This window comes from Sus scrofa, chromosome 1, assembly GCF_000003025.6.
Source record: "Sus scrofa isolate TJ Tabasco breed Duroc chromosome 1, Sscrofa11.1, whole genome shotgun sequence".
Lineage (NCBI taxonomy): Eukaryota > Metazoa > Chordata > Mammalia > Artiodactyla > Suidae > Sus > Sus scrofa.
The window spans coordinates 185339119-185364113 of record NC_010443.5 but is presented as its reverse complement, the minus strand read 5'-3'; the positions used below and the strand labels follow the sequence as shown (position 1 = coordinate 185364113).

At 42.7% G+C, this 24995-nt stretch overlaps 1 long non-coding RNA gene across 1 annotated transcript in view; it reads right to left on the bottom strand.

Moving 5' to 3' along the window:
- Positions 1-24995, bottom strand: part of LOC110262230 — a 57964-nt gene that overhangs the window by 8375 nt on the left and 24594 nt on the right. Inside the window, exons 2-3 of the long non-coding RNA XR_002347032.1 lie at positions 9985-10196; positions 5210-5346 (exon numbers count right to left, since the gene is read on the bottom strand). This is a non-coding gene — a long non-coding RNA (uncharacterized LOC110262230). The remainder of the gene's footprint in view (positions 1-5209; positions 5347-9984; positions 10197-24995) is intronic.

The following is a 24995-nucleotide window of genomic DNA, read 5'->3' as shown; positions in this document are numbered from 1 at the left end:
ACATGAGTGTTACAGAGAAATCAAAGGAGGAGAGCACAGACATGAACTACATGGTGTGGAGGGCCTGGGGGCTACAGTGCCTGAGAGAATGTAGACTGAGATAGGAGAGCAGAAGGAGAGGCGGGAGGGCTTGGGGAAATGGAGCAAGGAGAGTCTACAAGAAAGCGGTGGTGGGGGAGGCGGCTACCAGAAACTAGAGGAGTCCCAATTCCTGGGTCATGGCTTGGGGACTTTGTCTCTCTCACGTAACTTCCGTGACCCTGAAGATCAAATCCAAATTTCACAGCAGGCCTTTGAAGCTTATCATTTATAAAGGTTTGGAAGCTCTTCGAACAGGAAAACTAAGAAAGAGAGGGATTTTCTTGTTTCATATGTAACCTTTAAATATTAAAGGGAGACAATTGTCTTTAAATATAACTAGATAATATGCAATCAGACTCTCCTTTACTTTTCCGATGAAACATCATCAATAAGATACACTGACCACACTGACTATTAACATCTACTGAATCAGTTTTTAAATGACCAGATGAGACATAGTGATACATTATATGTGGATGCACATTTGGAGCACTCTGCTTTACTTATCTGTGGACCAAAAGGCAGGGTGTGAAAGCAATACATTCCATTCCATTCATTTTTAACATCAGTTTTCCTCACTTTCCCCCATTCCTCTTTGTGTTAATAGTGTATACTGCAGTTCATTAAGCTGAAATCCCCCAGGCTGCTTTCTTAATGTGATCATCTAAACACAGGCCAGGTGATAATACGAACACTGCTGGGACAAGATCTTTTTCACTCTTGAGAGTCCTCCTAGAATGTTCCATGGACAGTTTTAGAACTTTTATTTTTGAGAACTGGCATACAAAGCCTTTTCCACTACTGAGAAGAAACCAACAACATCCTATTTGCAGCAGAAGAAAACACCATTAGGATGACGCCTTAGGAACACATTTGGGTGGTGGCAGATCACAAGACACTTGGCTCTGGAGTCAAGATATCAGGTTTCAATCAAAAATATATAGACTGGATATGAATAAACCCTCTCCCAAAGCTCATGCTTCTCTGTTGGCTAGGGATTCAGATGGGGGATCAGTAACAGTGGCAGATGACACCAGAGAAACAAGGATCCCATCTGCAGACAGATGAGAAGAAGGAGGAAATTTTCCTTGGGCACTTTGCTTGAGACACGTTAGAAAGAAAATAGTCTATCACATCCCTCTAACAACATCGGCTGGTGCTCTCTTGCCAACAACTCAATTGGTTTAGAATGTTAGACTTGGAGGATTGCATCATCCTTCTCAGATATCTGCAGGCTCCCTCCTGCCTAACTAGGGGGAAAATGGAGATGTGGAACCCAGTGGTGTGCTAGCACCAGTAGCCCATCCTATCTGGCTTTGTCCTTGCACCCCCATGAAGAAGACAGGACTCAGGTAGCTATAAATAGCAACGTCTTCAATCTGTTCTCAATCAAGAGACATTCCCTCACCCCATCCAGATCCGCTCTCCACTCTGCTCTGTTCCATTCCCTGCAACAAGGGCTGACTAGTACAGATCGTACCTACTGAGCCTGAATGATGGAGCACACTGGCAGGGGACTGGAGGATGTGGCTCTGAAGAGGGAGGCCTGGGTGTTTATTTCCCTAGCCCCCACCCCCTCCCAGATTGCAAAGGCTTGGCTGCTTCCCCACCAAAGGCCAAAGCTCGTTTCAAATGCCCTCTCCACACAACCACTCCTTCTGGATTCTTCAAACCAGTTGTTCCCTTCAGGCTTACACATGGCAAAGGTTAGCAAGCATCTCTGTATTAATCACCCCTGAAGTCACCAGTTTGGTGCTACCATCCGTGCCAACCACATGTGGCCCAACAGTGATAGACTGTTGGTGGCTTCCCCCAGTAACATAACAAAGACTGGCTTACAGATCATGTAATGAGTGCTGTCAGTCTCTGCTGTTGTTGACCTTGGGCATAGAAGGAAGGGAAAACCCAGCAAAAACTCTACATGTTTCCTGTTTCTGCCACAGATCTTTATCATAGTAGGTAAAGGCTGGGCTGTGAGTAACTTCATTCTAGAATCAAGTCTTTGTTTTGTTTTGTTTTGTTTAAAGCTGCACTTGTGGCATATGGAAGTTCTCAGGCTAGGGGCCCAATAGGAGCTGCAGCTGCTGACCTACACCACAGACACAGCAATGCCAGATCAAGCCATTGTGTTTGCAACCTACACCACAGCTCACAGCAATGCTGGATCCTTAACCCACTGAGCGAGGCCAGGGAGTGAACCTGCATCCTCATGAATGCTAGTCAGATTTGTTTCCACTGAGCCACGATAAGAACTCCAAGTCTTTGATTTTATAATTTAGTCGAGGGTTATTGATGGTTTTCATTGAGTGTGATGGTTTATTTTATTGAGTGTGAGTATTGAGTATGATGGTTTATTTTATTGATGGTTTCATACTCAAACATTAATGCCAATATTGAGAAAGGGAATACTTTGTAAATACGAAAATATTTTAAACTTTAAAACCATGATGTCCTACAGAGTTTACAACTGGCAGAAGATATTTTGGAAAAAAAAAACAACAAAAGACTTCCAGTTTGATTCAATTTTTGTTTCACAGTCTGTCCTTGATTTTATATTTTTTCTCCTTAAGTCTTCCCATTTATATAACAACGAGATCCTTATTCCTTTTACTAACCAGTTCTCTTAATTTCCACTTGAAGTTATTTAATCCTCTTTGAGAGGGCAAGCATGTCCTAGAAACTAGAGCAAGGAATAGGAACACACTGATCAAATTCTTTTCCTTTAAGTCAGACTTGACTTTCTTAGTGCCTAAATTTGTCTTTTGGCAAAATGAGAGATTTAGTAGACTGAGTCATGAAAAACCAACAGTGCCTCTAGATTCCTGGCAATCCCAGGTTTACTACAAAAAGATCTCCCTGGTATATCATCCAGCACCACACCCCCTAACACGCAGATGTGGCAGAAGATAGTCTCAAAAATCATTACTGAATATTAAACTATATTTGATTATAATATAAATGAAATAAAAGGAAATATATTCATCTGGACACAAGGTGTAAATACAAATTTTTTTCCATAAAGAAAATGTGTTCTTGAACTGTCAGCATCTTTCAGCCAATTGGTAGATGAGCTTATGGCCTTAATTATCAAGATTCTGCCTTTATTATTATTATTTTTAAGAATGAAGTAAAACTTTCACTGTTTATAAGGCAGAACAGGGGTTTGGATCACTGAAAAAACAAAACAAAACAAAACAGGACTACAGAGCTTGGTGGGTATGACTTTCCTTTTCACTGCACATCTAGAATTCATTCATTCATTCAAAAAACACTTATTAATAAGCAGATAATTATACAGTGTAGGTATTATTATTAAGATTTGGACCATAAGCTGAAGGGGCATAGATAAGGCAGCAGTTACCTCTAGAGCTGGAGGTAGGTGATGAGGGGAGATTCATACTTATGTATAGCACTGAAAGATGAATAAGTGTTTGCCAGTCAGACAGGGGGCTGAGGAAGGAATTCTAGGCAGAAAGAATAGAATGTGAAGACCGTAAGTGGGAGAATTCCTGATGTGATCAGGGGATGGAGAGTGGGCTCATGAGCTAAGGTCTTGTGTGCTTTGCTAAGAAGTCTGGACTTTATCCTACAAGAAATGGGGAGCCTTAAACAAGTTTGACCCAGAGAAGGGGCACAATTGCATTTCTATCTGTAAAAGGTTATGTTGTTTGAAAGTTATAGATGGGAGGAGGCTGGGAAGCCACATAGGAGGTCACTGTCAAAGTCAAGGTGAGAAACAGTGTGGGTCTGATGTAGGGCAATGACACTGGATGGAAGAAAAAGATCTATCTGATAGATATGTTAGAGGCACAAATTAAGAGGACTTCGGCTTGCTGACTGCTGTGTGTGGGGTGGGGTGCATGGGAGTGAGGGAGACTGAAATAAGTCAGAGATGATAGTAACCCAGAGAGAGAATGAACTCAGTTGCGGTTATGCCCAGTCTGTGGCTGCTGGGCCATCCAGATGGACAGAACTAGTTGACAGATGAACTGTGAGGCTGGAGCTCAGAAATCAATTTAGGGCTGAAGATGTAGATTTTGGAGAGTATTTCATCAGCATCAATGCCATGGAGATGGCAAGACCACACAGAGGTAACACTTGGGGCAGGAGAAGCGGGAAGGAAAGAGGAGAGAGGGAGAAGCCAGAGTGCAAAGGGCATGTGCTGTTTTCAAGTGTGAGTGTTCATTCCTTCTTTCCGGTGTTAGCCCCTCCTTCATCCTTTAGCCAGCCATCCTCCCTGACTCAGTGCAGTTGTGGTGAAGTCACCTTCCTGGTATTCCACCCATGCTGTGCTGGCCCTGAGCCCCAAGAGGAGCAGTGTGGGCATCTCATCACAATGACCTCTCATCAGTGATTTGATCAGCTTGTGGCAGTGATGTGCTAAAGCCAGCTCCCTTCAGTTCACAAGTCGCATCATAGCGGCAGTTTAACGTTAGCCGCGCACTTCAGCTGCAGTGGAGGTATTTACACCACAGAAACTGGCCAACATCACAAATCAGGCCCTATGCTCTGCCCCTGCAAAAAGTCAACTTAACAGCACACTGCTGGACATGGGCATAAACCCAGTGCAGAAAGAGGAACATCGTCCCACACATGTGATACACAAGCCTCAGATGAATAGTCCTTTTTCATTCTGGATTGCAAGCTGTGATGTGGGCCCATGCCAAATGTTCTTGTTGTGTATGGAATCTGCCTGGGAAAGAAATCAACCCTCACAGGATGAGAGGTGAAGAAGGGACAGAACCCCAAGCACACAATTGGTTACTCTTCTGTTTTTTCAATTAAAAAAAAATTCTGGAGTTCCCATCATGGCTAAGCAGAAATGAATCTGACTAGTATTCATGAGGACTCGGGTTCAATCCCTGGCCTCATTCAGGGGATTAAGGATCCAGAGTTGATGTGAACTGTGGTGTAGGTTGCAGATGCAGCTTCGATCCTGCGTTGCTGGAGCTGTGGCATAGGCTGGCCACTACAGACCCCTAGCCTGGGAATCTCCATATGCCTCGGGTGTAGCCCTAAAAAGACAAAAATAAATAAATAAATTCTTAAAAATTTAAAATGTAGCAGACTTATAGAAAGGTCCCTACAATATGTATGTTCAGCTAACAAGCAGTAAGAAAATACATACCTGAATGACGTCTGCCCAGGTCAAGACATAGAGTATTATCAACTCCCCAGAAGACTGCAGTGTGCTCGCTTCCTTACCCTTTCCATCTTGACCTTGGTACTGATCCATTTTGATCTTGGGAATAATCATTTCCTGTTCTTAAGAAACAGATTTACAAACAATGTATATATTGTTAAACACAAAGCTGTCTTCCTTCCCTCCTTCTCTCTTTCTTTCTTTCTTCCCTTCCTTTCATTATTTCTTTATCATTTAGGGGGAAGCCAGAATTTAGGGAAGCATTTTTTCCCTGGTGTGGGAAAAACTGCAGTAAGTGTCAATGTTGATATAAAAGAGCAAGTGGAGAAAGAGTGAGGATACCGGAGAATGAATTGTTTAATTAATTAATTAATTTACTTTTAGGGCCACACATACAGCATATGGTGGTTCCCAGACTAGGGGTTGAATCGGAGCTGTAGCTACCAGCCTACACTACAGCCACAGCAATGCCAGTTCCAAGCTGTGTCTGTGACCTATACCACAGCTAATGGCAACACTGGATCCTTAACAACTGAGGGGGCCAGGGATTGAACCCATGTCCTCATGGATACTAGTCAGGTTCATTACCGTTGAGCCACCATGGGAACTCTGAGACTGAATAGTTTAGAGTTAAGGCAGATGGAGGGACAGGGAATCCAGAATAATGATGGGGACTTTAGCTTTGAATGCAGTGGAGAGATGCCTCTTTCTGATACAGGAAAGAGACTTGGTTTCTACTCACGAATGACCTTGACTGATTTAATATATACAGTGTGCAGCTGAAAACAAAGTAAGCTTTCCTGGTTTCCTCTTAGCCCATATACTGTGCTATGAGTCCTTCTATAGGCATCCCTGGGCTTTGGAGTTAGTGACCCAGGATCTCTTCCTCACTCCTCCATCCTGGCATTGGTGGGCATGGCTCTCTGTGCTCAGCTCTGACACCAGGAATTCTTTGACTCTTTCCCTGGTGTGGGGCTCTGGTGGGGGCTTTGCCCCATGGAGCCTCAGCCTAGAGCACAGCACTCGTTGTTACTTTCTTTGGACTACACAACACCCTGGCCCAGATGGCACTTTTACTTTCCCTCTTGTGGTAGTTTTGTCTCTGAGGCAACCAACTGTCTGGAGCTGGGGTGGGGGTGGCAGAAGGGGAGCAGAGTAGACAAACAGGAAGGTGGGTGGAGGGAGGTACAAGAAGCTGAGTTGATGGAGTCCACACCTGGGACATCCCTGGCTGAATCAGCATCCATAGCCCCCGAGACCATGTCCATACGGGGATTCTGAAGCCCTCTGGAGACTGCTTGCCCAAGAATTCCTAAGACCTCAGGTCCATTTCCCCACTGCCTTCCTGCATCTAAAAAAGCATGTGTTCAAGCTGCCATGGCTGCATCCAAACCAAAACATTTCCACAAATTAAAAACTTTCTGGATTCTTTGCCTTGTCTCTGAGCTTGTTTTTGAAATCCTAATTAGCAAGAGAAATATGTGCTTTGCATTTCCAAAAAAAGAAAAAGGGGAGACCTTGCTAAAAATAGCTAGCTCTGGTGGGAGATTTTGTTTTTGAAGAAGCTGCGATAAAATGTCTATGTATTCCTACAGCATTTAGCAAAAGCTGCCTCCTGTCCTTAAAGGTATGGAAAGCATGGAATGAGAAGTCTCTTATAGGGCAGGTGACAGCAAAGGCCTTGGACTTTCAGAACTTGAGACAGGATTATGTAAAGATTGCTCTGCGCAGAAGCAGAAAGCTCAGTCAACTGACTCGGGGCAATGCCCTGACCCTGGACTTGGAGGGGTCAGCACGGGCGTGTGTACCATTTTAACTGAGTGAACACCAAGCTTTCCATCTCATCCTAATGGATGGCAAGGGTCACTGTCTCCCTGCGTTTGATGAATGACTGCAGCCACACTGCATTTGTCTTATAACTGGCAGCAATTCTCAAGTCAGTGATAACGAGGGTTTTCCTAACAAGGAAATCAAATGCTCTAGTGAGTTAGTTGAGGGCCACTGTTTCTGCCCACCTATATCACATACAGTTTACAGTCAAGGAAAACCCTGCTGGTGGAAGCACACATTAATAGGATATTAAGGCAATCACGTTTTCAAAGGTAGCAGTTCCTAAATAAAGAGTATAAAACCCCACAAACATCTTCTTTTCTTTATTAACCCATAGAATAATCCTATACTGAGCACAGAACTGAACAAAGCAAAAAGATCAGATTTGCTTCCTCATTTAGAAGAATTCTGGGCCACTGGAGAGCTCGGCACCCCCACCCTTACTGCACACCATTTGGGAAGAAGCTCTGCAACACTGGTAGGTAATTGCACAGAGAGGTTAGTGCTGTCAAGTGGCTGTTTACAAAGAAATGTAGTAGATGGGGGATAACAACTCGAAAATACAGAAAGCAAGAAGAAACATAGGTTTCAAGCATCAGTATCCAGGTAATTAAAGAATAATATCAGGCATTTGGTCTCAGAAGATAGTGAGCATAGACCTAACAAAGTAGAAAGCCAAAATTATGGTTTTGGTCTGTTAGACATCATGAGACTTTTACTCAATGACCTCTGAGCCTGGAATTTCCTATTCTCTTTTTGTCTTTTTAGGGCTGTACCTGCAGCATATCTAAGTTCCCAGCCTAGGGGTCCAATTGGAGCTGCAGCTGCTGGCCTACACCACAGCTACAGCTACACCAGATCCGAGCCACGTCTGCAACCTGCACCACAGCTGCCAGCAACACTGGATCCTTAACCCACTGAGCGAAGCCAGGAATCAAACCCATATCCTCACGGATACTATTTGGGTTCATTACTGCTGAACCACAATGGGAACTCCATGGAATTTGTCTCAAATAGGAATTGAAATTACTATTAATGGCAGGAAATCACAAGTTCCTGGGACTAGAAATGCCTCTCCCTCTCAGAACAGAATTCTTAAGGAGTCGGCATCTATACCAAGGACAGCATCATGGGCTCTCTCCACCAAACCTCACATACAAGCAGACTAACAGGCTCCTCATCCATTAGTTACTTTGTCTCTGAGAAGCCTGCACAGTGGGATGACTGAAGAATAAATGAGATGCCAGGGGTTCTGTGTTTCCAGCCCCACAGTATTCTTTATTATGAGTTAATGCTAATTGATACCTTATTGAAATGCAAGAAATTACAAGAGCATTTTTTTCCTTTTCACTAATTAATTCATTTATTCTTTAGTTATTTATCATTTTAAAAGGCTGTACAGGAGTTTGCATTGTGCCTCAGTGATAATAGACCTGACTAGTATCCATGAGGATGAGGGTTCTATCCCTGGCCCCACTCAGTGGGTTAAGAATCTGGTATTCCCCTGAGCTGTGGTGTAGGTTACAGACACGGCTTGGATCCCAAGTTGCTGTGGCTGTGGCATGGGCCAGCAGCTGCAGCTCCGATTTGACCTCTAGCCTGGGAACTTCCATATGCTGCAGGTGCAACCCTAAAAATAAATAAATAAATAAATAAAAGTCTATACATTTTTAAAGCATATTCTAAATGCTACATACTATGCTCAATGTTAAAGAGTCAAAGAGGAAACAAACAAAAACAAAAATGTGATACCAGCCATTGAAGGACTCTTAGTGTCTAGCAGAAAAAGACAGATTTTAAAAAATGAGCCAAATAAAATCTTATAGTTGCTATTAATGAGAACTAGTGAAGAAACCAAGGAGAAAACAAGCAATTGTATGTGTGTGTGTGTGTGTGTGCGCGCACCCCTAGGCTGGGGGTGGGGTGGGTGGGTGTTGCAGGTTGCTTAGATGAGCAGGGATGAGTTGGCACAAACCAGGGGGCCAGGGTGGAGAGGGATCCTTGAAAGGTGCAAAGCATCCTGGGAGTGTGAGACTTTCCTTAATGCTGGGACCTGGCATGTTGGTGAGAGACTTAGTGACAGGAATGCAAATGTGGCAGGAGCCAGACTGCAGAAGGCCTAAGCTGTACTAAGGAGGCTGGACACTATCCTAGGTCATGCAAGGGTTAAAGCATATTCAGACTGTGAACACGTGCATGATGGGGAATAGTCACTCTCCCGACTGTGTGGAGGACAGACTGGAGGGCAGAAGGCAAGGGTTCATCTGGGTGAGACCCCACTAAGGGAACAGAGGTCAGGGGAGAAGAGGAATCACATTAAGTGGGGCCAAGGAGGAGAGGGACTGTGAGAGGTGGGAGGAGGCAGCTCAGTTGCCCTCAGGTTTGGGGCTTGGGCAAGGGGTGTGTGAGAGCAGGGGCATGGGGACCTTAGGAAGAGGACCAGGTCCCCCCATTTTTGAACAGTGTTGTCTGTGGGACATCAAGCTGAGAGGTCCAGGAGGCAAGAGGGTATATGGGTTTAGAGCCGGGATTCTTACACAGGAAAGTTTAGGGTCCGTGAACTTGGGTGGGAAAAAATATCACGTCTTTATTTTCACTAACCTCTAACTAAAATTCTGTATTTCCTTTATGTGTCTAGACAATAAATATAGTGGTACCTCTGCCTTTGTCACCAACAGAAATCACAGATGTATTCATACCATTTTTCATTTTGAAAATGAGATGAATTATTACTGTTATTGCAGAATATTAAATTCTTGTTTACACTTTTTTCTTCAAACTGGTAGTAATTACTAGACATGTGGCAAAAACTATTTAACATTAACATAAAAGTTATATATAATACATAACATCTATTTTTAATCATCTTAAGAGCTGCCTTTCAACATGATTTGTTTCATTTGTAATCCCATGTATTTTATGTGAAGTACCTTAAAACACTGAGGAAGGAGTTTATGGGCTTCAGCAGGCTGCCAAATGCATCCACAGACCAAAGGAAGGTCAAGAACCTGTGGTCTTGAGTCAGAGGCTTCAGGAACTGGTCGATAATTCACGGACTTCTGCCAAGCAATGATATGCTGAGAAGGAGGTGACCTATTCCAGGGGCTCCGTAAACAAACTGGGACCAAAAGGAAATGGCTTGCTGCGAAAGAAAACAAAGTGTGTACATGTTTGGTTAGGAAGCCTCTAGCCTCCGCCCTGACGTGGTTGGCCTTTATAGATCCAGCATCTCATTCAAAAGGTGCTCAGGGCTGGCTTCATTTATTGCTCTTCAGGGAATTGTGCACATAAGAACCATGAATCAAGGTGATGGTGTAGACTGACCGCAGGAGAGAACACTCCTAAAAGAAACATCACTCAGCAGAGTTTGAATCGTCTGTAAAAGTCAGTTCTGGGGAGAAGAGTGCAACGCAAAGGGCAGACCTGCAGAACTGTCCCTGAATCCCAGCCCTGATGTTCAATAAGCCATAAGAAACAACATGTGCAGTTGGGTGGGGAAGAAACCAGGCGTGGTCAGCTCAGCTGGCCAAGGGCCAGATGTGACCACAGAACTTGTCCTTTTCCTGAACTCATCAGGCCTCTCTCCGTTCATGAACCATCCTCTTTCTCAGCCTCCTAAGGCCAAAAAGGACACGAGGTAGAAATGGACACTCAGCCTTCATGCGACCATTTCTCATGCTTTAGTTCAGCCTTTGTAGCTGTTCTTGGGAGGCAAAACAATGGAAATGGCCGTGCAACGTGCAATTCTTGAAAAGATGCAGGAGTCCACTTCAGAAGACCAAAATCCTGCTAATTCACATCAATCTATTCCACCAAAATCTCACTCATGGGCACAAGCCTGCTGACTGTACATAGCTGATGATTCTGAAAATTAGAAATACCCTAAAAGTTTATCAAGAGGCAACTGATGAATTAATGACAGTTCATCCTCACGTAGGGAGTATTCAAAGTGATTGAAAAGAATACACCAGTATGGACTGATAAAATTCTATCTTTCACTACAGTGAAAAAAATTGCAGAATAATACTCATAGTAGGACCATATTTTTTTAAAGTTTATGTGAAATCCTCAAATATGTCTGTAAACGCCCAGCAAAAATTGACCTAAAAGATGATCCTGAATGTAACAGTACTCATTTTGAAGACAGAGTGGAATTCAGGGGTTAGAGAAGGAAGATGAGTGTTTCAAGAAACATTTTCACTCTTTACTAAAATATCTCCATATTGTTTGAAGTACGAAATTGCTTTTGAGATTTAAAATGTAATTGAAAGAAAGATCACATCAGCTCTCATCATATGTAATGGTAATCATCTGGTAATTGGGTTTCCAATTTTAATTTGTTAAGGAAACCAGGCTGTCTCAGAAAAAATTCTGTCTCAGGATTAGGTTTAACTGTGATCAAGACATGCTCAAAATAACAGTGCTTCAGAGAAGCAAGGGCTCTATTTCCTTGGAGGCAGACAATTCAAGGCTAATTTAGCAGTTCTGTGTCTCTGCTACTCCTCCCTCTGCAGTGTAAGGCCTCATCCTTGTGGTCCAAGATGGGCCTAGAACAATAATCGTCTCACCCCATCCTCAGAAGCCGAGTGTAGGCAGGGACAGGGGAGGCAGACTCAGGTCCACAGTCTGCATGTTTTCCCCTAAATCACTGGCTCCCATATTCTTTGAGAGTGTCATACACAGTGGGTCTGCAGTATGAGAGTGTGCGTGCTCTATGTGAGAGTGTAACACACATGGGCAAGCTTGAGATACCCCTTTGGCCCCTGACTCTAGACAAAGCATGAGCATCTGAAGCCTTCTTCTCCGGGATTTCTCTTCTTCTTTCCCTTCATCTCCCCCTTTCTCTTGCCCTTGTTCTCACACCCCTGGACGGCACTGCAGCTGGCCCAGCAGACTCTGCTTAGAACTGAAGAGTTTGCGGCTACTGAGGTGGCATTAGGCGTGGTAAGATCCCACACGAGGATGGCAGGGGTCACAAATGAAGGCTTCTCTTTCCGAGCATTTGTAGAATTGGCTCTCAGAGTGTGAAAAAGATACACAGGAGAAAAGATGCAGCTGTTCAGCCAAGTGTGGGTTCTGCTACTGGCCACAGAAATAGCTAATCTGGGGTGTGTGGGTGTATCTGTGTGTGCTGTTTGTGTGAAATTTTAGCTACTTTGTTTCTCAACATCTCTCTCTCATTCAAACCCCTGAAATGTTTTACCAACACCTTTCTTATGACATTTTACTTTCTCTTTTTCCCCAGGGTTTCTTTTTTTTTTTTTTTTGTCTTTTTGTCTTTTAGGGCTGCACCCGCAGCATATGGAGGTTCCCAGGCTAGGGGTCCAACTGGAACTGTAGCTGCCAGCCTATATCACAGCCACAGCAATGTGGGATCCTTAACCCACTGAGCAAGGACAGGGATTGAACCCACGTCCTCATGGATGCTAGTTGGATTTGCTAACTGCTGAGCCACAAAGGGAACTCTTCTTTTTCCCCAGTTTTATGGAGAGAGAGAACTGTGATAGAACACTGTATTAGTTTAAGGTGTACGACATAATGATTTGATATGTGAATATACAGTTGACCTATGAGCAATGCAGGGGTTGAAGTTTTCAACCCCCGACAGTTGAAAATCCACATGCAACTTTACAGTCGGCCCTCTCTCTACTTGGTTAGACATTCATGCATCCACAGATCATGCAGTGTTATTGTACATACTGAAAAAAAGATCCACATATAAATGGACTCACACAGTTCAAGCCCCTTTTAATGGTTAACTGTGTTGCAATAAGTAAGTTAACATCCATCACAATTACATTTTTTCTCTTGTGATGGAAAATTTTAAGATGTACTCTCTTAGCAACTTTCAAACATACAGTACAGTGTTGTTAACTATTGTAACCATGCTGGACATTGCATCCTCAGGGCTGGAAGTTTGTATCTTTGACCACTCATCTTCTTCATCCTCCACCTTCCACCCCTACCTCTGGCAACCACCGATCTATTCCGTTTCTGTAAGTTTGGTTTTTTTTAGGTTTCACATGTAAGTGAGGTCATACAGTATTTGTTTTGCTTTCACTGACTTATTTCACTTTGCGTAATACCTTCCAGGTCCATTCACATTGTCACAAATGACAGAATTTCCTTCTTTTCTTAATGGCCAAATAATATTCCACTGTATATATACTCCATCATATACAATGGAATATTGTATTGTCAGTGGACACTGGTGTGTGTGTGTATATATATAAAAAAAACACATTTATTTTTTTATATTTTTTAATGATTTTTATTTTTTCCATTATAGTTGGTTTACAGTGTTCGGACAATTTTCTACTGTACAGCAGAGACCCAGTGACACACACATGCACACACACACATACAACTTCTTTTTCTCACATTATCCTCCATTATGCTCCATTACAAGTAACTATAGTTCGCAGTGCTACACAGCAGGATCTCATTGCTTATCCATTCCAAAGGCAATAGTTTGCATCTATGAACCCCAGACTCCCAGTCCATCCCACTCCCTCCCCCTCCCCCTCAGCCACCACAAGTCTGTTCTCCAACTCCATGAGTTTCTTTTCTGTATATACTATATGTATATATATGCCGCATTTTCTTTATGCATTTATCCGTAAGCACTTAGGTTGCTTCCACACCTTAACTATTTCAAATAAGGATACTGTGAACATGGCGGTGCGGATACCTCTCTGACATAGTGATTTTGTTTCCTTTGGCTACACACCCCAAAGTGGAATTGCTGAAATTCACTTCTTCTTTTGTTGTAGTTGTGCATATACTTCATCTCTCCTACTAGACCAGAAACTTCTTCAGGACAGAGAGTACTCTGATGCATCTGTGAATCTTTGGCCTCTGGAAAAGTGCCTGGCATGAGGCCAAAGCTCAGGGTCCACTGACAGAAGGAGTGCACTAAACACTATTGAAATCTATAACAATGTGTGGGTTGCTAATCTCCAAAAAGAAGGGCAGATTACCCCTGCACAATAATATCATGAGACTCTTTCGAATAAAAAGAAAGGGGGGGGAAGGATTTAAATAGGAAGAAAATGTGAAGAAACAAAGTCACATTGTTCCACCTCTCCCCTGGTGTCTCCCTTCATTACTGGACTTGAGACTTTTCTCCTCCTCCCCTAAGCCCCTGTGACCCCAACAGTCTGTCCCAGGGCAACATGACACATGCACCCTCTGCCTGGGTCATTGCGCCTTGTGACTTCCCACCACATTGCGGACTCTGACCAGTTGTGGACCCTGCCTGGTACTTCTATAACTAATTTAGCACTGGGGACCTAGTAAATGCTCAACGAATAAGTTTTTTCCTTTAATTGATGATTACACCATCTCTGAAAGATTAAATAGAAATACCCGCTCTTTAAAGCTGTCTTCCTTTCCCTGTTTTTCCATCACACTTACCACCTTCTAACATAACGTAAAATTTAACTTATTGTGTTTTGATGCTGTCCCTCTTCTCACTGGCAACCAGAGTTTCATACGTTGCTGGTGGATACAGAAACTGGTCTGGAAAACTATTTGGCTGTGGGTACCAAGATTATCAAATCTTACACATTACTAACAATTCCACTTCTAAATATCTACACACACAAGACCAAAATGCTTAATGGAAGGCCTGGGTTGTCTGGCCACAGGCTTTGGTTATTTGTGTCTTCTGCTTCAGGGTCTAGAGGTCACAGTTAGGAAAGGGCACAGGTTAGACGGAATTTTCCTTGATGTGTCATTTCTCCCCATTTCCCACATTTAATTCTTCATTAATTCCTGTCAGTTGTGGATACCCTCTGAAATGTGTCTTGAGTCCCCACTTCTCTCCACACCTACTTCTGTCACCTAGTCTTAACCAACATTTTTCATCTACATTGTTGCAATATTCTCTATGTGTTCTGTCTTTCCACCCTTGCCTTCCCATCCCACCCCACAGCCACACAGCCACCCATGTGATGATTTCTCTTGACCCACAGTAAACTCTCTGGTACCAGCCCACAGGCCCCAACTGCCATGTGCCTGCCTGAGAACTTCCAACTTTGTCTTACTCTCACCCACTCCAGCTCCCTAGACTGCAAATATTTAGATTTGCTTTAAAACCAGCTTAACTGAGTTGTAATTCACATATCATATATTCACTCATTTAAAGTTACAATTTAAGGAGCTATTGCTGTGGCATGGCAGGAAAGAACCCAACTAGTAACCATGAAAATGCAGGTTTGATCCCTGGCCTTGCTCAGTGGGTTAAGGATCCGGCGTTGCCATGAGCTCTGCTACAGCTTGAAGATGTGGCTCAAATCTGGCATTGCTGTGGCTGTGGTGTAGGCCAGCAGCTGTAGTTTCTATTCAACCCCCAGCTTGGGAACTTCCATATGCTACGAGTGCAGCCCTAGAAAGCAAAAAATAAATTAATTAATTTAAAAAATGTGTACAATTTAATGGTTTTCAACACATTCACACAGTTGTGCAACTGTGACCACAATCAATATTAGAACATTTTAGCACCCACCCCAAATCCTGTGCCCATTAACCATCACTGCCCATTTCCCCCCACCTTCCCAGACCAAGGAAACACTAATCTACTTTCTTCTGTATTTACAGATGTGTCTGGTCTTATTTTGGCCCTTGAACCCACCAAGCTCTCTGCTGCATTAGGTCTGTGCACATGCTATGTCCTCTGCCTAGAAGTCTCTTCAGTTTGCTCTCCTGAGTCCCCCACACTCTTTGCCCCAAACTTTGCCTGGCTGCTTCCTTTTCCATGCTGAGACTGAAATGTAATCTCCTTAAGGCTTTCCTGAATGCCTCATCTAAGACTAGATTTCCAGTGTTTTGCTTTATCACAGCTCCTTGTTTGTTTTCTTCTTATACCTCTGCAGTTGGTAATCATCAGCTTACTGACTTTTTCCTGCCTGATAGTCTCCCGTTGATTTTAAACATAATGAGGGGAGTGAATGCATCCCTAGTTCTCTGTGTAGCTCTAGTTTCTGCTGCAGGGCCTGGCAGGATACCCTCAATAAATATCTGACAAATGAATGAGTAAATGAATGAATGAATATATAGTCTAGTTACCTGGCACTGCCTATAAATAACACTTCTTGCCTTCTTCCAGCAGCAGATATTACAATGCACCATCATTTAACCAGCCAGTTTCAGCTTTTTTTTTTTTTTTTAATGATTCAAGGCAGGAATTTTGGAAAAAGTTTCCTCAAATCATCTTGAATAGCTGGCCTGATGTGTGTTTTCCCCCCAACACAGGGCTATTTGGCCCAAAGACATTTGCACAGAATGATCAATTGCAATATGGCAACAGAATATTTATGAATGAGTGGTGGGATGACATTTGGGAGGTTTTACTTTTCCTCTTAAGATGGCAATATTGATCAATGCTCTTTTCCCTTAAGCACTAACAGCACAGCAGTCTTCTGCTGTTAATGATTATCTGATCACTAGACAAGACAGCAACCCAGTCCACCAAGGTTTCCTATTGCTATAAAGGAAGTGTTTCAACAGTATGAAAATGTGGCTTGGGGTCCTCTTCCATCACCAGCAGCACTGTCCAAGATTCAGTGGTCAGCTCTGGGCAAATCCAGACTATAAACTAGTTGAAGGAAAGGAAGTACTCTATTGCCACCTGTATGCAGAGCCATCAACTCCCAATCAAATACCTGCCCAAGAAGCTCACAAGTAATAGCTACTTAAAAACATGCACTGTATGAGTGACAGCTGACTAGGTCCTACCTTCCAGCTTTCTCTTCTGCTTTCATCCTGCCCTCCCCCATCCTTTTGGTTATTCCTTCTTGTTGATCCTGAACTTTCAGGCTGCTTAGATGTCTTAATCACAGAGAAAGTCAACCTAATACATTCATCCATACTATTCTGTTTTATGGACCTAAGCAATGGTGTGCTGGAGCAATTTATAATGGTTTATAAGAGCCAATTATGCCTATCTATTTCTCTCTTTCTCTCTTTTTTTAGGTTGGCACTCACGACATATGGAAGTGCCCAGGCTAGGGGTCCACTGGGAGCTGCCGCTGCCAGCCTACACCACAGTCACAGCAACACCAGATCTGAACTGCGCCTGTGACCTACACCAAAACTCACAGCAAGGCCGGATCCTTAACCCACTGAGCAAGGCCAGGGATGGAATCTTCATCCTCATAGTTGGGTTCTTAACCTGCTGAGCCACAACAGGCACTCTGTGCCTATCTCTTTTTAACTCTGCATTCAGTAAAGCAGGTTGGTAGCTTGAAGTCAGCCACAGAATGTTTATACCAGAGGAATCAGCAAATATTACAAATTAGGCTTTTTTTTTTTAAGAGTCATTTGTTAAACGTTTACCAGTACACCACCGACTACTGTATTAACATTACCCCTTACCTGTCCCACCCATCTTCTTTTCTAAGAGAATTCTAGATTAAGCTTAATTCAAAGAATAATTTACCAAGAAAGACTTAAAAGCCATACACCTACAAAGCAAATACTTCTTCCCACTCTCCTCTTCAGGCTCCTTCAAGTTTTCACTGTTAAGTGCTTTCAGACCTTACCTCTGCTTTTAACAATGCACTTCATCGCTTGCTAAAACTTGCTAAGATCAAACTAGAATATTTTAGGGATTATGGCTAATTTCATTATGTCAGTTTAGAGAGAATGAAAAAGACTGCCTCATGCAGAGGTACCTCCCAGATTTGGAGCTTAAAATTGGCATCAGTTCACATGTATATGAACAGATATACATATATTGGGATAAGTATATACACACATATATTTATTCATTCAACTTTCTGCACTTCTGGCTTCTGAGACCACAACTACCCTAAAACTCCATAGGAAATTATCTGTCCCCATGCCTAGGCACCCTGTAGCACAGACTCAGAATTTTAGGTTTATCAGAAAAGTGAAGGCTTATCTGAGGACAGTGCACAGGTCCTCACCCTGGCTGTATATTAGCATCACCAGGGGAATCTGAAAAAGAAAGGACTCTCCAGGCCCCTCCCCAGACAAATTCAATCAGAATCTCCTGGGTTGGAATCAGGCATTTCTGGTTTTAGAAGCTTCCCAGGCAATTCTAAGGTGTCATCAGAGAGACCCACCAATCTCATCACCCTCAGTTTTCAGATGAGAAACTCAAGCCCCAGGGTGACTGAGTGAAGGCAGAACCCATTTAAAATGCAGGTCTCTTTGGCTCCTAGGGCACAGAGCTTTCACAATCATAACTCCAGACCTCAGGACTCCCCTACTCCTGTTTCATAAGCCCCCAAACATGAGTTACAGAAACAAGAAGGTTTTTCTATGGTAGGAATCTCACGAGGGGGAGGGGGCTTCTAAGGCCTGATTTCATTCCTAAGTCCAATTGACCCTTGATCTTGAGCAAGTGATTTCTCTCCATTTTCCTAGTATTCAGTATTTCCTAAAAAATAAAGTGATAAACCCAGACATAATATATGGTAATGTAAATTATGTAAAGATGGGGACCACTGTGTCTAATCTTTACTGTGTCAAGCATAGGACCTGATCAAGGACCACAGGCCCATCTATAAATGCCGGATGTGTTTAATGTTTTGTCTAGATGTTTGGTCTTTTGATGATGTGGTGAAAGTGTGGATAGTGAAGTCCTATCGCCTGGATTCAAATCCTTGCTCCACTCTGAGACCTGGAATAAGTCATTTCACCTCTCTGTGCTTCAGTTTTAAAGAACTAAACATGTTTAAAGTTGCTGTGCACATCAAAGAGGCAGTCTGTAGAGGGCACTTAGCACATTGGCTGGTCCAGAACCACTCAACAAATACTAGGTATCGGCCTGTCTCTTCACTTAAATCCTGCTGGGAAGGGAGAGGAGAGATAAAAGTGATGAAGGGCCAGGGAGTAGCAGCCTTTGAGCCTGTTGAACTGGCATCTCTGCCTTGGTCTTGAGGGTTACTGGTTGCTAAGAGGAAGAGGCTATACTACAGCTCCAGGGGTACCCATGAGGGCAACACACCAGAGGGGCCCTGGAGCAGTGTACTCTGGGCTGGCCCATTCTTCCCTCTCTGAATGGCATTGCTTTTTTTTTTTTTTTCAGTGAGGCTATTTTATTAGCACTGAATTACTCTAAAAACAAACAACCCAGTACATGACTCTAGCATAGTTAACCATTAGAACATTTGTCAGCTTATAAAAATTTGATCTAGGGAGTCCTCAGTGGATTAGGGATCTGGCATTGCCATGAGCTGTGATGCAGGTCAGAGGTGTGGCTCAGATCCCACGTTGCTGTGGCGTAGGCGGGCAGCTGCAGCTCCCATTCGACCCCTAACCTGGGAACTTCGATATGAACATACTTGTGGCCCTAAAAAAAAAAAAAAAGATTGATCTATAGAAAACCTTATAGGAATGCTAGTACTACCTGTATTACTTTTTAAAAAATTGAGATATAATTGACATATAACATTATATTAGTTTCAGGTGTACAACGATGCAGTATTGGTATATATTGTGAAGTGATCCATCACCACACACAGTTATACACTTTTTTTCCCTTGGGATGAGAAATTTGAGAATCTATTCTCTTAGCAACTTTCAAGTAAACAATACAGTATTACTGACTGTGCTGATTCTGGATGGCAGCGGCCCCACTAACCCCTCTCTTGTCCCTCTAACTGGTCACTGGCCTGCAGGGTGGGGCTGTGAACCTGAGCAGTACTGGTACCATGTTCACTCAGCAGCCGGTCACCATCTCCTGCTCCCTGCAGGGCTGTTTCTCAGCTCGAGTTCACCATCCCAGTTCAGCCTCCCCTAGACTGACGGGAGATGCTATCAGAAACCTGTTCTCATTCATAACGCTGACATGGCTTCTGCTCTTCAGATCAGTTTTTAATGAAAACTCCCGTGAGATCAAAGCAGAGCCGAGGAAGGAACAGAGAATGATAAATGTCCTAAAGCAAAATGAGATACACTTCTGAGATGGTTGGGCTGCCGTTGCTCTTTTAGACATTTTATGAAAGACATCAGCAAAAGTGTCAAAAGCCTTTGTCTGAGTTTCAAATATTAGCACAGGACATTTTCTTCTGGTCATGATCTGAGGCAGAAATACATTCTGACTCAGGGCCTCTTGTGGAGTCTAGTCTTCAACCAGAGCCTCTTTCTGAAACTGGCCTTAAGGTTGTGGAATGAAGAATTTGATACAAAGAAGCACACAGAGAGATCAGAATGTAGCTGGACAGGGCTTTCAGAATCTCATTAAAGCCTGAATTTACAAAGTACTTTGAGTATGCAACTATTCCTTTTTCCAAAGCTTTCACTATGCACCCAGGCAAGGCAGAATGCATGTGTATACGTGTGTGTATGTAAATATTTTCTTTTCTTATTTTCCTCACCAGTTGACCCTTTAGCAGCCTTTTCAGTTCTCTGTAATAATATCCTCCCTCAACCCACTCCTGTTCTCAGCAATTTATCCAAGCTTGAATTTTCAAATCCTGATAACCTAAGGAAATTAGGATATCTTCAAACATTTCAAAATACACATCTTCTCCCAGCTCCGAATAATCAGTTTGCCTATCCTGATAACATGCTTGAACTGGTGAGATGGTATCTTATAGTCACCTATCACTAAGAATTTATTAGAGAATTTTTCTTAGAGACAAACTTACATGTTATTACATCTACAAAAAAAAAAAAAATCTATTTGCACAAAACTCTTTAGAACCATGAAATTTGGAGCAGAAGTTCCTAAGATATGAGCCAGCCCCAAATCTTCCTTTTAGAGATGAAGAAATCAAGCAGAAGATAAAGAGAATCCTTCCAAGGTCAAAGAAAATTCTTATATGGTTAGAAGCAAGGTTAGACTCAGAACCCAGGCCACTGACTCATCACTGGTTGTAAATAAATATATACAGGAATACCTAAGATAGTTATTAAATAATTACCAAATACTGTGCAATATATTAGAACGCATACACCAAAAAGACACACTTCTACCTTCACTTGTAGTAGGAAAGCAGATCTAGAAGTACAAACTCAAATGTTTTGAAAAGACAGCAGAGACCTTGACCTGGTCTGGCGGGATTCAGAGATGACTTCCCTGCTGATACCACACGTTAGCTGAAATCTAAGAGATGGATGAGCAGGAGTTACTAAAATGAGGAGTTGTGGCCTGGGGGAGTAGGAGAAGTTTCCAGGTAGAAGGGACCACAAATGAAAAGGCCCTAAGTGTTTTCCCGTATATTCATGACTCTTAAACAATGCAGAAGAGGAGGGAATGGGGCACACATCCCTCTCTGTGCAGTTGAAAATCTGAATATAACTTTATAGTCAGCCCTCTATGTCTGGGGATCCACATTCATGGGTTGAACCAATTTTGGATCATGTGGTGCTAGAGTATCATGTGTTTATTTATTTTTATTTTGTTCTTAAAAATATTTTTATGGCCGCGCATACGGAAATTTGTGGCCAGGGGTTGAATCCAAGACATAGCTGCAACCTATGCTGCAACTGCAGCAATGCCAGATCCTTTAATCCACTGCACTGGGCCAAAGACTGGATCTGCACCTCAGAGTGACCAGAGCTGCAGCAGCTGGATTAATCCAGAGCAGGAACTCCTACAGTACACCTTTATTGAAAAAAAATCTGTACAAGTGCACCCATGCAGCTCAGACCCATGTTGTTCAAGGGTCAACTATATATATCACTACTTCTTGACCATTAAATCATGTAAAATGCAGGGTTTTTTTCAGCCATCTTATTTTTATCTTTCCTTTGATTTAGATAGGTCTAGTTTAAGAATATACTGTCCTGGAGTTCCCGTCGTGGCGCAGTGGTTAACGAATCCGACTAGGAACCATGAGGTTGCGGGTTCGGTCCCTGCCCTTGCTCAGTGGGTTAACGATCCGGCGTTGCCGTGAGCTGTGGTGTAGGTTGCAGACGCGGCTCGAATCCCGCGTTGCTGTGGCTCTGGTGTAGGCCGGTGGCTACAGCTCTGATTCAACCCCTAGCCTGGGAACCTCCATATGCCGCGGGAGCGGCCCAAGAAATAGCAACAACAACAACAACAAAAAAAGAATATACTGTCCAATCACCAATCCCTGTTGATGACAAGAATTAGCAAGTACTAGCTGTGCTTAGGAGATAAAACTGGTGTGGTTTATTTAGTATGATTTTTTTTTAATTATGAATTCTTGATTGGAATTCATCAAAGCATTGGTTTTCAGTCTCCTTTCATGTTATTTCAGAATGGTAAAAGATTCTCCTCACCCCAAGTCTCTTGATTTTCACCTAGTTCCCATTAAACTCAACCTTATTTATACTTTCCCACTTTCTTTTCCTGAAGAAAAAAGGATAGAGCATAACTCTGGAAGCATAGAGATCATGATGCCAGATGGGAAATAAGAGCTTTAGAATTACTAGGAAGACTTCAATATCTTGCTTTCATCTTAAAAGCAAGGAAATATGAAACATGAAAGTGAGCTCCGCATATAGAAGGAGGTGGGAAAGAGTATTGAGGAGAGGGAGCACCAGGGAAGTGATGTTGTTAGGACTGTTGGTGGTTTTCAGTCATTCTTCTAGACATGAACCTCTGCAAGCCAATTTGAGTGCCTCTCATCTGGTCTTTTCATTTTCTATTAACAACTCAACCCACTGTGCATTCTAAACTGTGAGGTCTAGAAGGCAGTTAGAAGTTGTAGTAAGACGTAAGATGCAAATGAGAAAGTCTGAACATCATCTTGATCCATGGACATGGAATTCTAGTTGTAACCTCAAATAGGGAGAATAAGGGCATTAGGGCTGTGGCAGATAGTTGACAATTTCTCACCTTGAGAGAAGAAAGGATGGGCAGTCAATGGAGATATAGATTTGTTATCCCTTGTTTTTCTGTGCATATGTGTTTGCATTATACATGTGCTCTTGTGTCTTTTAACATCTCAATGGGTATTATCATTTATGTAGGTGTTAAGTGTTACAGTTGCAAAAGAAATAAAGCATTCTTCAGGATCTTTCTAGTCTAAGCCTTCAAAATGCATGTAACAATAAATATTGAAAGAGTGTAGGATGTCGGCTTCAAGGCTATATGGGAACATTGGTTTAGGAAATTCTGAACCCACAGAATATTAGACCACAAGCAACAATGTATAGAAGAGTTCCACAAAAGACAACAATGTAATTATATTAATTAGTCTATAGAGATGATCTTAAAGAATGAGTCTAGCTGAGGGAATTCTATAACTCCAAGATTCTTGGCCACTAACTTCAAAAAGATTAAGCCATATGGCCCATTAATATGGCTTCACAAATGTTCTTCACTTTTCTCTCAGGTCTTGTATCTGTCCGCAGTACAATTTCTCCTCTCCTCCAGCACAGAAGCCTGGAGTTAGCCTTTTCTAATCCCTATAGTTAATTATTTGTACACAATCCATCACCATGTCTATTTGTTTCTTCCTTCACTAATCTCTTGGGTTAGTTCTTTGAGGTTCTTTTTCTTTCCAACTCCATGCCTTCATCACTCAAACTGGAATACCACAATCATTCTAGCTACTCCATGACTAACCATCTCCTCTTCTGTTTTAGAGAATTCTCTACTGTGTGAGTCTTAAGGGGAGGCTGTGATATTGTGCTCTGTAATAAGAAATATATATTTGGTCTTTGTCCCCATGTTTAGCATACAGCTTCTAAAACACTTAGAATTTCCTAAGTGATAAAAACATATCAATGTGTCTTTTGTTATGTTAATGAGGTGACTTTGGGAAAACCCCTGGGTAACCAAAGGATGAGGGTTGTTTGCTAGGGGACCCAACCATCTGATTAGAAGGTGAGAACTTTCATTTCCTCTCTAGCTCCCCACCTCTTCACCACCTTCCTCCAGCACCTCAATCTCTAGGGAGGGGAAAAGAGCTAGAGGCTGAACCAGTTTGCCAATGGCCAATGATTTAATCGATCAGCCTGTGTAATGAAGCCTCCATAAAAACCCTAAAGGGCAGGGGTTCAGAGCACTTCTGGGTTGGTGAATACGTGGAAATTTGGGGAGAGTGATGTGCTCAGAGAGGGCATGGAAGCTCCACACCCTTTCTTCATATCTTACCCTATGCATCTCTTCCATCTGGCTTTTGCTGAGTTATGTCCTTTTCTAATAAACTGGGAATGTCAGAAGTAAAATGTTTGAGTTCTGTGAGCTGCTCCAGCAAATTAATTGAGCCCAAGGGAGCCATTGTGGGAGCCTCTGATTTGTAGCCAGCTGGTCAGAAGCACAGGTGATAATTCAGACTTTCCATTGGCACCCCAAATGGAGGCAGTCTTGTAGGACTGAGTCCTTAACCCTGTGGAATCTGATGCTATGTCTGGATAGATAGTATCAGAATTAAGTAGAGACACAGCTGGTGTGGAGAAGCACTTTGTGGCTTGTGGGAACTTCTCAACCACTCAACCCCACCCCCACCCCCACCCATTGGAACTGGGTTCAGAATCATTACAGTAGGAGATCATTTTTGTGTAGAAATCAAAAAGAGCAGATGAGTTGTGTCTCAACCTCTCTTGCAGCTGGAGCACAGATGCCTGCTCCTGGGCTTGGCCAATCAGAAGCACCCTTCCTTGATACTAAATCTAGTGCTATAGCGCACAGGCATGCAAACAGTTGATAATTTTTTATTGCAGTGCCAGTGCATGTCTTCAGTGTCACATAGGAGCCCTTAGCATGCTGGGTCCGCCAAGCCACAGTGCCCAGTGTTCAGCTACCATGATGGCAGTGTCCTCCCCAGGCCAGCTCAGCGCAGGTAATTTATGCTATGGGTTTTGCTGTGGAGTTTCCTTCAGTTCTGCTCAGTACCTCAATCTGGTTCTCTAAATTTCCCAGCATTTTTGTGAGTTATGCAATAATCCATTTGAAAAATTCCTTTCATGCTTAAGACAGCAATAATTGATTTCTGCTCTAAGACTCCTCAATAATTGTCCAGTCTCTCTATATGTTCCTGCTCCTAAGCTA